The 11,715-nt window shown below is 54.8% G+C and overlaps 1 long non-coding RNA gene across 1 annotated transcript in view; it reads right to left on the reverse strand.

Annotated features, from left to right (window-relative positions):
• Nucleotides 1–475: 475 nt before the first annotated feature.
• LOC134166052 (uncharacterized) overlaps nucleotides 476–11,715 on the reverse strand; it is a 28,194-nt gene continuing 16,954 nt past the window's right edge. The window contains exon 3 of the long non-coding RNA XR_009965739.1: nucleotides 476–635. This is a non-coding gene — a long non-coding RNA (uncharacterized LOC134166052). The remainder of the gene's footprint in view (nucleotides 636–11,715) is intronic.

Here is an 11,715-nt window from a genome sequence, read left to right on the forward strand (position 1 = left end):
CCGGTCAGGCAGGTTCCTTTCATCCTTTATGGAAACATATTCCTTGGGGAAAGCATGGAGAGCTGCAGCCAGCGACTGCTTCCCCCTGGGTGAAACCTGCCATCAGCAGTGACCAAGGGAGGCTCCCATCCCAGCCCATGCCTTCAGCCCACATCTAGGAGGACATGGGCAGCCCAGCAGCCTCAACTTATAGCTCAGAAGCTGTAAATGAAGATGCCAAGAGCCAGCTGGCTCCTGACATGCTCATGTGCCCTTTTTGAGCTACAAAACCTCCAAATTATTCTACACATGGCTGCTTTGGGGCTACCCGAGTGGCAGCACATCCCACTCCCACTCTAGTGCAAGAAGAAGGACGCGTCAAATTCAGCCCCATGAGCACCTCCCATCCCAGCCAAGCTCCATTCAAACCTAACAAAGCCTTTCACTCCCCTTTGCCAGCAGAACTCACAAGCAAGCTCCAGACACCAACCTTGGCTCCAGGGTCTAAGCTGGACTGAAGACTCATCATGGGCTCTGTGGGTGTCGCATCACACTGATGCTGCATGGGTTCAGGTTGGGCTCTGCTCACAGCTGGGCTCCTCCTGTGCAGAGCTTGAGGTGTAGAGCTGGTGTGGAGCACAAGTGCAAGGGACAGCCTGCAAGAGGAACAGAGGCACCTGAGAAGGGAGGGGATGAAAAGGGGAGTCACGGTGGCAATTAGGTTTAAAGGACCAGTCCAACGCTAATGAACACTTGGGTGGAGAGAAAGGGTGGAGGTGGCTGAGGTGCTTGTGGACACTCGCTGTGCTGGGCCTGGTTAGCTCAGTGCTCCACTCAGGAGGCAGGAAGCTCTTGGAATTGCAGATAACCCACGCTCCAGCAGATGGAAGTCATGAATTGAAAGCATGAGTTAAAACCCAGCTGGAGACACTGGTCCTGCTCCCAGCTATGGTGAGAATTTCATAGAATCATAGAACAGTCAGGGTTGGAAAGAACCTTAAGATCATCCAGTTCCAACCCCCTGCCATGGCAGGGACACCTCACACTAAACCGTGGTACCCAAGGCTTTGTCCAGCCTGGCCTTGAACACTGCCAGGGATGGAGCATCATAGAAAGATAGAATGGTTTGGGTTGGAAGGGACCCCAAAGCTCCTCCAGCTCCAACCCCTGCCACGGGCAGGGACCCCTTCCACTGGAGCAGCTTGCTCCAAGCCCCTGTGTCCAACCTGCCCTTGAGCACTGCCAGGGATGGGGCAGCCACAGCTTCTCTGGGCACCCTGTGCCAGCGCCTCAGCACCCTCCCAGGGAACAGCTTCTGCCTTATCTCCAACCTGAACTTCCCCTGTTTGTTTGAACCCATCACCCCTTGTCCTGTCACTGCAGTCCCTAATGAAGAGTCCCTCCCCAGCATCCTTGTAGCCCTCTTCAGACACTGGAAGCTGCTCTGAGGTCTCCACACAGCTTCTCTTCTCCAGGCTGAACAGCCCCAGCTTGGCCTTATTTCATTCCTTGCACAAGCTCCCAGAGACTCAGCTTGTGATGAAGTAAGATCCCATTTCCTGAGGTCCAAGAAGAGAGCACCTGTGGAGGTTTCCTGCCAGGACACATCCCACCCACTCACAAAATCCCCTGCAGAACACTTGGAGCCATCACACACTTGTTCATTCCTTCCTTTTCTTTGGGCATCTGTTTGAGGCCCCAGTGGAGCTCCTGGGCGAGGTGGTCCTGCCCTGGGAATGTGGACATGCTGCTGGGCCTCCTGACTGCTCCCTGCGTGTTGCTCAGGGCTGGGGGCACTGTGCAGGGCAAAGACATGGGATGAGGGCAGGATAAAATACAGGGTTTACAACTGGCTTTGTAAAAAGGAAGAATTCCATTTCCTTTCACCCTGGAATACTGGGTTTCCTTCAGTTCCTTCAGAAGGAATTGATTAAACGACACCCTGCTTTTGACCTGGTGTTATTTAAACCTTTTTTATTGAGAAATGCTTGGAACAAGCATCCGAAGATGCCTTTTTCTGGCAGCATCATCTGCAATATTCTGAGCATTTCTGAAGCTCAGTTTGCAACCAAACAGAGCAGAAACATCTCAACAATTTGGGAGATGGAACCTTCCCCCTCCTGAGCCAAACCAACTGCTTTTCACCACACACACACACACACACACACACACACAGCTCTGATCCTCCTGAAAGGGGCCATTTCAGCCAGTTTCCTCTCCAAGACCTCAACTGGGCCATCCCTGGATGACACTGACTCGCTGGCGCTGATGCCATTGGGACAGAAGAGCTTTGGTCCTGCTGAATAGGGACAGGACAAGAGGAAACGGCCTCAAGCTGCCCCAGGGCAGGTTTAGATGGAGCTGAGGAACAATTCCTGCCCCAGAGGGTGCTCAGGCATTGGAACAGGCTGCCCAGGGCAGGGCTGCAGGCACTGGCCCTGCAATTGTTCCCATACCATGGAGACAAGGCCTCCATGCCATGGGGCAGGGGTTGCCTTGGCAATGCTGGGCAATGGTTGGACTGGATGAGCTTGAAGGGCTTTTCCAGCCTGGTTGGTTCCATGGTTCTGCAAATCCCATGGGATGAAGATGTGTCTGGACAGGCAGAGTCAGCAGCTTATGGCCAGCTCTGCTCACTCCAGTTTTCCTCCCATCGCAGGGGACTGTGCAGGAGCCAGACCAGATGTGGTCTGGTGGGATCCAGCTGTAAAGATGCTTATATGTGGCGTGAGTAGGGTGAGGGCTGTTGTTATGAAGCAAAAAGGGCAAATTCATAGCTGGGTACAGGCTGAGGGATTAGTTTGTGGTTCATTCTCTGGTTGTGATAGCCCTGGGCATGGATTGGGTCTGACTGGCATCAGCCCGTGTTGTATCAGTGAAGGCTCAGAGGGATGAGGAAATTGCTTGTATCAACAGCACTAAGTAGCTTATGGGAGGCAAGTTCAGAGCAGCTCAGCTCTGATCAGCAATTAAAACAAGGAGCAGGGATGGGGCTGACAGCTCAGCCCCCAAGGGTGGGATGTCTCCATCTTTTGCTGGGATCTGCCAGCCCTGTGTGGGCAGGAGGAGTTTCTCCTGGCAGAGGGAAGACCTTGTCAGTGCTACCTGCAACAGCCAGGGTTAGGGCTGTGGTTCAGAGTTCTTCTGTCCTTCCCCATACCTGGTCCTATTCCCAGCTGTGGCTCTGATCATGACCTTCACAACAATCCAGAACCCACCAGAGCCACCAAGCTCCCTCAGGGAAACCACCCCTGCTAGCTCTAGCTTTTTCCAATGAGCTTTTATGCTTGCATTTTAAACTCATCCTTGGCAAGGCTGTAACATTCCTGTGCTGAAGGTGTTGGGGCAAAGCTTAGGTTCACCAAGATGAAGAATGACACATGAAGGTTGTTAATAAAAAGCTCTCCCCACGTTAAAACATCCCAGTTAACACCAGTGGTCATTCACATGGCTTTGTTTTCCTCGGTGTGGACAGACTCCTGCAGGCTGGGACTTTCTCTTATCCTTAAGCCTGTTAACAGCACCTTAATGCACCCAAATGAGGACGAGGAGAGCAGAACCCCTTAAATAAGCCTTGCCACAACAGCAGGAGGAGCACAGTCCTCTCCTCACAGGGCTGGAGCAAGAGGGCAGGGAGTGACCTCCTCCCCAGAGCAACCTTCCCCACTGAGAACTGAGGCTGGTGAGGCTGCAGGCCTCCTGGTAGCTGTCTCCTGTGCTACCCAGGGTGATAACACCAGGGTTGTGGCAGCCTGCAGAGCCACCAGCCAGAAACACTGGTGGCACCTGGCACCTCCTGCGAGCGATGCTGCTAGTGAAGGGGGTGAGCTCAGGGCTGCAGGGACCCCGGCTGAGGGGGAGATGCTAGAGCTGCAGCGGGAGCATCACACACAGTGTGTGCAGTATGGGGTGGCAACCTGAATGCACTCTGCTGTCTGTGGCACAGGAGGGCTCTATGTAAAGCACAGAATCACACAATCCCAGCCTGGTTTGGGTTGGAAGGGACCTAAAAGCTCCTCCAACCCCAACCCCTGCCACGGGCAGGGACCCCTTCCACTGGAGCAGCTTGCTCCAAGCCCCTGTGTCCAACCTGCCCTTGAACACTGCCAGGGATGGGGCAGCCACAGCTTCTCTGGGCACCCAGTGCCAGCGCCTCAGCACCCTCACAGGGAAGAGCTTCTGCCTAAGAGCTCAGCTCAGCCTCCCCTCTGGCAGGTTAAAGCCATTCCCCTGTCCCATCACTGTCATCAGCTGGTGCTTTTGCCAGCAGTGGTGCTCTGCTCATTGGGAAGGTGAGGTACATTAACCCACAAGGAGCCTGTTCTGCTCTAACCAGACTGCTCAGGTCCATCACCCAGACTGTTTGAAGCTTGCTAAAGCAGGGACAGAAGTCCCCAAGGGCAGCTCTACCCCCACCTACAACACTTGAGGGAGTTGGGGGAGTTTTAATAGGACTTTTTTCCCCACTGGGAAAATGTCAGTTCAGGAAAAGACTTTGCCCACGACAAGCCCTGTGCCAGCAAATCTGGTTCAAAGAACAACTGCAGTCGGAAATCTTGGCGCTGTGGCTCTTCTTGTGCTGCCAAGCCAGTGCCCAGACCCACAGAGAGCAGGAATGGGCTCATTTCCCGCTGCCTGTTCCTCAGCATCACTCAAAATCCCCCTCTGTGCAAAGCTGTGCCACTGTACAGCTGAGTCCCACGGTCTGGCCAGCACATGGTGCCTCCTGCTGTCCTCCTACAATCACAGAATAGAATCATAGAATAGTTAGGGTTGGAAAGGACCTTAAGACCATCCAGTTCCAACCCCCTGCCATGGGCAGGGACACCTCACACTAAACCATGGCACCCAAGGCTCTGTCCAACCTGGCCTTGAACACTGCCAGGGATGGAGCATTCACAACCTCCCTGGGCAACCCATTCCAGTGCCTCAGCACCCTCACAGGAAAGAATTTCCTCCTTAGATCCAATCTAAACTTCCCCTGTTTCAGTTTGAACCCGTTACCCCTTGTCCTGTCACTGCAGTCCCTAATGAAGAGTCCCTCCCCAGCATCCCTGTAGCCCCCTTCAGACACTGGAAGCTGCTCTGAGGTCTCCCCGCAGCCTTCTCTTCTCCAGGCTGAACAGCCCCAACTTCCTCAGCCTGTCTCCATACAGGAGGTGCTCCAGCCCCTGAGCATCCTCGTGGCCTCCTCTGGACTTGTTCCAACAGTTCCATGTCCTTTTTATGTTGAGGACACCAGAACTGCACACAATGCTCCAGGTGAGGTCTCACGAGAGCAGAGCAGAGGGGCAGGATCACCTCCTTGGACCTGCTGGTCACGCTGCTTTGGATGCAGCCCAGGACACGGTTGGTTTCTGGGCTGTGAGCGCACACTGAAGCTGGCCCTTGTTCATTTTCTCATCGACCAACACCCCCAAGACCTTCTCCTTGGGCTGCTCTGAATCTCTTCATCTGCCAGCTCCTGTCATGCTCACTAGAACCTGTCCTGGAATGAAAACGTGGTGCTGAGACTCCCTGCCCTGCAACACTCCCTTTCCAGCAGCAACTTCCCACCTCCAGCCGGGAGCAGATTCAATCCGAGCAGAGCAGGGTGTGCAGAGGTGCAGTAGACAGAGCAGCCCACCTGTAGCTTGGTGAGCCTCGGCCATGTCCTGCTTCCTCCCTCATCTCCTACCAAGAGGGCTGGGATTATTTCTCCGCTTTGAGAGTTCAGGTCTCTCAGATGTGCTGGGTTTCCTCCACTCCATAGGTTCTCTGTCTCCTCCCTCCCAGTCTCTACTGGGCTCAGTGCTCCTAAGTGGAGCGGAGAGATCCAAAGCCTGTGTTACCACATGGGTCACACCTTGCACACAGCATTTCTCCACCTTCAGCAGACCTCATATGTGCTGCCAAATCACAACTGACAGCACATGGGAAGACTCCTGTTTCTGGGACAGGCACAGGGTGCACAGAGAGGGACTAACACCATAGCAGGGCTTTCCTGAAGACTCAACCCCTTCCAGAGAAGTAATCCCACTCCTTCATTTATTCTTAGGGTGTAAAAAGAGGGCGTTTGCTCCATTTAGTGCATTATCATAGAATCCCAGCCTGGTTTGTGTTGGAAGGGACCTGAAAGCTCCTCCAGCTCCAACCCCTGCCACGGGCAGGGACCCCTTCCACTAGAGCAGCTTGCTCCAAGCCCCTGTGTCCAACCTGGCCTTGAACACTGCCAGGGATGGGGCAGCCACAGCTTCTCTGGGCACCCTGTGCCAGCGCCTCAGCACCCTCCCAGGGAAGAGCTTCTGCCTAAGAGCTCAGCTCAGTCTCCCCTCAGGCAGGTTCAAGCCATTCCCCTTGGCCTGTCCCTACAGGCCCTTGTCCCAAGCCCCTCTCCAGCTTTCCTGCAGCCCCTTTAGGCACTGGAGCTGCTCTCAGGTCTCCCCTTCAGGAGCCTTCTCTTGTCCAGGCTGCCCCAGCCCAGCTCTCTCAGCCTGGCTCCAGGGCAGAGCTGCTCCAGCCCTCACAGCAGCTCCATGGCCTCCTCTGGCCTTGCTCCAACAGCTCCAGGTCCCTCTTGTGCTGCTGCTCCAGAGCTGGATCAGGACTGCAGGGGGATCTCCCCAGCGCGCAGCAGAGGGGCAGGATCCCCTCCCTGAGCTGCTGCTCACGCTCTGAGGTTGCAGCCCAGCACATGGGGGGGTTCTGGTCTCAAGCGCTCACTGAAGCCAGGTCATGGGGAGCTGCTCCTCACCCAGCAGCCCCAAGTCCTTCTCCTCAGGGCTGCTCCATCCCATCTCCCCCAGCCTTGGGATTGCCCCTTCCCTGGTGCAGGACTTCCTTCAAACTCTGCTTGGCTCTTGCCCCTGCACTGCAGCAGTGGGGTTGCTGCCTGTGCCCATCAGCACACACCATCAGCCAGAAGCTGATGCTGTCTCCCTGTTGTCATTTAGGGCATTACCACTCTGTGACCTCTCTATGCTTGGCCAGTTTGCGAGTGGTGGAGCAGATCCTGGTGCTATTCCAGGAGAGGCATGTGCTGATCCCAAGCTTTCATCCCCTTACAGAAAAACCCCAAGAGTGAGCAGGAAGGATGAGCAAATGGGCTCCCAAACTGCTTTGATGCTCACAAGGCAATTCTTTCAAGCTGAGACCATCCTTCATCCAGAGGAAGGTTTTCTTCCACAGTGCCTGGCAAAGCAGGATGGTGAGTCAGCAGGCTGGAGGCAGTGCTCTGGATCAATCTCTATGGGGAGGGATGAATCCCTGCCTCCCTCCCTGCAGGCAATGGGTCTCGGGAAGACCTCTCTCAAAGCTGGCTGCTCGCAGTGGCCACACCGTGCTGGTTTGAACAGTTGGAGTCACTCATGAGGTGTGGGCACTCAGAGTCACCATGGTCAGGGCTGGGAGCCCAGAGGCTGCCTCGGGCTGCAGCAGGCTGCTGGTTTCCAGGCAATGTGCGGTGGCTCACAGCTCCGCAGCCGCCTTCACCCTGGCCGGGCACTGCTCATTGGAGCCGTAAAGCAGCAGGAGCATTTCAGGGCTCAGAGCCAGGGCCAGCGTGCCAGGCACCGCCCGTGCTGGGGGATCTCCATGGGGACAGCAGCATCCTGGCCTCTTCTGCTTCACAAACCTGCTGCCTCAGCCCCTGAACTTGCTTCCTTTGCCAGAGTGCAGGTCCAGTTGCTGTGTCAGCAAACAGCCCTATCCACCTTCACTGCCCACAGCCCATTGTACAGGTGAATGGAGCTACCCCGCTTCTGCAGCTTCAGGAGCTTTGATTTAGAGACAGAAATGTGCTTTAGTCATGGATTGAATCCCAGAATCCCAGCCTGGTTTGGGTTGGAAGGGACCTTAAAGCTCCTCCAGCTCCAACCCCTGCCCCGGGCAGGGACCCCTTCCACGGGAGCAGTTTGCTCCAAGCCCCTGTGTCCAACCTGCCCTTGAGCACTGCCAGGGATGGGGCAGCCACAGCTTCTCTGGGCACCCAGTGCCAGCGCCTCAGCACCCTCACAGGGAAGAGCTTCTGCCTTAGATCTTGGCCCCAAATGGCAAGACCTGAGTCAGACCTGTTCATCTGAACAGTCACTTACACCTAGGCTGACACTTAGGCCAAACCCCTGTGTTCTGGTGCCTATCGAGAAAGCTCTGGATGCAATAAAAGTCTCCCTTTTAGAGCTCCTGGTCCGTGCACCCATCTCTTTCCTCCTTGTGACTCCATTTACAGGAGTCAGCTGGGCTGATCCAGGCTTGTAGGGGCACTGATGCTGTGAATCCTTAGAAAAGTAACTACTGGAACAGCAGATCTAGTGTCTGTTGAAAGCCGGTAGTGACCACTCTGTCCTGGCGTGGGCTTGGAGGAGCTGTCAGCATCCAGGATTTGCAGAGTTCATAGGAAGCGTCCTCCCCAGTGCAGGCATTGGTGTAAGACACATGATTTCAAAGGGACAGAGGAATCAGGCTCCCAGGGCAATTGGAATGGCCAGTTATTATTTGTGTGTGTGCTGGAGCATGGCCCACACCAGCACAGGGAGGAGAGGTCCATGCAGGGCCCTCCTCTGCTCCTCAGGGTGGTTCCTGCAGGGCTGGAACCTTGGGGTAGCTGCTGACACAGCACCATGGGCTAAGAAGGTACCAGGCATATGGCAATTAAGGTTCTGGGCACCAGCACACTGCAAACTGGAGCAGATAAGAGATGTGATGAGTTTGGTGTGTGTTTGAAGGGGCAGGAGACCCATGGAGACCTAATCCAGTACTGTCATGGCAGGGAAAATCTGACTGTAGCTGCCTTGTACCATGTTGTGCACTGCCTCATGCTGGGAGCACAGCCACGTTTGCTCTAAGCAGCCCATCTGTTCACACCATTGCCCAGTGTGACTGAGAGTGAGCCCTTCCCTCAGAGCATCCTCACGTATCCCACACTGAGTCATCCTTTGCAATAAATATTCTTCTTAGGAGAATCTGGGACATGAATTCTCAGCCTGGGGAAGGCCAGAGAAGACTTTGGGCTGTACCAACACACCTCCCTTACCTGTGCCTGTTCCAATGCCTGCCTGAGCTTCAAAGAGGTTTGAAAGTCATGGCTGAAAATCCTGCAAGCAGCCTGCACAGGGTGGTCCTGCAGGGCTTGGCTGAGCCCTTGTATGAGCCCAAACACTGAAAAAGCAGCCATTCGTTTCCCAGGCTCCTGCAGCTCACCTGAGACCCACATTGCAAGATTGGTTGTGCAAACTGTGCTATACCCAAACGTCTGAGAGCACAGGAAAGCCTGGCATTGCAATACCCCTGTCTGGAGCATAGGAAGGGAGACCTGCCCCTCTGCTGCGCTCTGGGGAGAACCCCCTGCAGACCTGCATCCAGCTCTGGGGAACAGCACAAGAGGGACAAGGAGCTGGGTATGATTCTGATTCTATGGCTCTATGAAAGGCACTGCCTGCAGGTGGGTGTGAGCCCAAGCAGCAGGTCCAGGCACAGGTCTAGCAGCAGCTCCGTGCCAGCCTTCTCCTTGGATGTGGACAGCACAGCATGAACATAGCCATCCTTCCAGCAATCGGGTGGTGTCGGCTGCCAGAGGACTGCAGGACCTTCTGGCTCTTACTCTGTGCAGGCACTGGCTGCTCACAGACCAGAGACACACAGCAGAGCAGGGAAGCAGCAGAGCCGGTGTCTGGCAGAAGGGCAGGGGCTTGGTTTGGAGCATCACTGAGCATGGCTGCTCCGGCTGGTGGGAATGCCTCAGCTGGGATAACCATGTGGTGTGTACCCAGTCCTGCTGCTGCCTGTCAGTCGCTTCAGCCAGGGAAAAGAGCCCTGGGATTTGCCCTGACTGGAAGGAGTACCAGTGTGTAGGAATATTTCCATCTCATTTTTCTGCCCAGGTGCTTGGGGCATCCACCCAACCACTGAAACGGATGGTTTAAAGCCCCAGGGCCCTAAGGGGGCAGGAGAGCACCACTTGCTGAATAGCAGAGCTTCTGCTTGTGGCATGGGGTTGGAACTGGATGAGCTTTACAGTCCCTTCCAACACAAACCCCTCTATGATTCTATGATATCCCCCAGCCTGTGTGGACGTGGCACTGCCTGTTCCTGACAATCCAAAGAGGACCAGGTCTTCCAGGAAGCAGAAAGGGCAGCACAGCAGGGATTCCTTGTGACAACATCAGTGGAGATGAACCAAAGTGATCTGAGCCAAAACAGCCAACAGCAAATGGTAGCCAAGAGACTGCAAACCAGCACAAGCATGGGAGCACTGTGCTCCAGCCCCTGCCCTGCTGCAGGATGGGCATCACGGAGCCAGTGTGACCAGAGGGGGAACACTTGGCTCTGCCAGCAGGAGCCAGGACACTGTGAACCGAGATCAGTTCTGCCCGAGGAAACACTGATTTACAGTGAAGGGAAACGAATTGTACTGAAGGTAGCTTTGCTAAGAGAGGGCCCTGTGAAATGAGCCACATGCACTTTGACTGGTGCAGAGCAAATCCATCATGAAATGCCTTGGTCACATCTGCCAGCTCATCATGTTAAAGCCTTGGTGTGCCTCCTTAGAATTCACTAAGGATGTGCTTGGCTTGTACTCCTAAAGGAAGCCTTGCTGTTGACTTGGGTGGGAGGGGGAGAAGTGCAGACTGGGGGTCTCTGCACACACGCAGCAAGTGAAGTGTTCACTTTTGACTCAGACTTCTCACAAGACAGGAGAGCTGCAGAGGCACTCTGCTTTCTGTCTGTGAAAGAAATGGAAGTGCATGGTGAGCAGGAGGGGTGGGAGAAGGAATGAGCTCTACAAAACCAAGAAAGAGATGCTTCAAGTAAAAGTGGATCAAAGCTCAAATACAAAGGTTTCTTCCCTTCTCTTTCACAGGTCAAGCAGGAGAGGTGAGAAATCTGTCTTCAGTAGGAATTCGTGTCTCCTCCAGGCTCTATTCCACAGCCCCCGTGGCAGCCTTCCTCCCATGCAGGTGAAAGGCAGGAGGTGCAGAGGAGGCCTTTGCCCAGCTCTCCTGGGAGCAGTGCTTGCTGACCTTTTCCATGTGTGAATTCCTAAGCCTCTCACAAGCAGAGGTTTCCAGCCCTGCCTGAGGAGCTCAAGCCCTGACCCAGTAGGCTTCCTGCTCCAGGATGCCTTTCATGGAATGAGGAGCAGCTGATGGATCCCTGAAGTTTCCCAGTGGCAGCAGCAGCAAATTGCTGTCTCAACAGAGGGGCTTTTGCAGCACAGCAGCTCCATAGTCACAGAATCACAGAGCGGTTTGGCTTGCAAAGGACCTTAAAGCTCCTCCAGCTCCCACCCCTGCCATGGGCAGGGACACCTTCCATTAGACCAGGTTGCTCCAAGCCCTGTCCAACCTACCCTCATTAACCTGCCTCACCCCTCAGCCACCTCCACAGCACCCCCACGGCATCTCTGTCCCATCCACCTGCCCATAGATTTCCCTTCCCAGTCCCCCTCTCCCCTTTCTCTGCTCACCAGCCCTTTTCTCTTTTCCACATGTATCCACTGCTGTCTGTTGGCTTTTAACATTCCTGACCCTACACCTCCTTTGTTTGCTATTTTCCTCTTTGCTTCCACCTTCTTTTGGTCACGTCACTGTCCTTCTCACTCACCCTCCCTCACCTCCCTTCACATCAGAGGGACACCAGGGACCAGCTGGACCCAACTGATGCTGGCAGGTCTCGGATGAAGGTTGCTATGGCAAAGAGCCAGCTCCCAATCTGATGAAGAGCAGAATGAAGCCAACATGAGGTACCAACCAACTGTTG

Source organism: Pezoporus occidentalis, unplaced genomic scaffold, assembly GCF_034315485.1.
Source record: "Pezoporus occidentalis ecotype Australia unplaced genomic scaffold, CSIRO_AGI_Poc_V1 ctg250, whole genome shotgun sequence".
Classification (NCBI taxonomy): domain Eukaryota; kingdom Metazoa; phylum Chordata; class Aves; order Psittaciformes; family Psittacidae; genus Pezoporus; species Pezoporus occidentalis.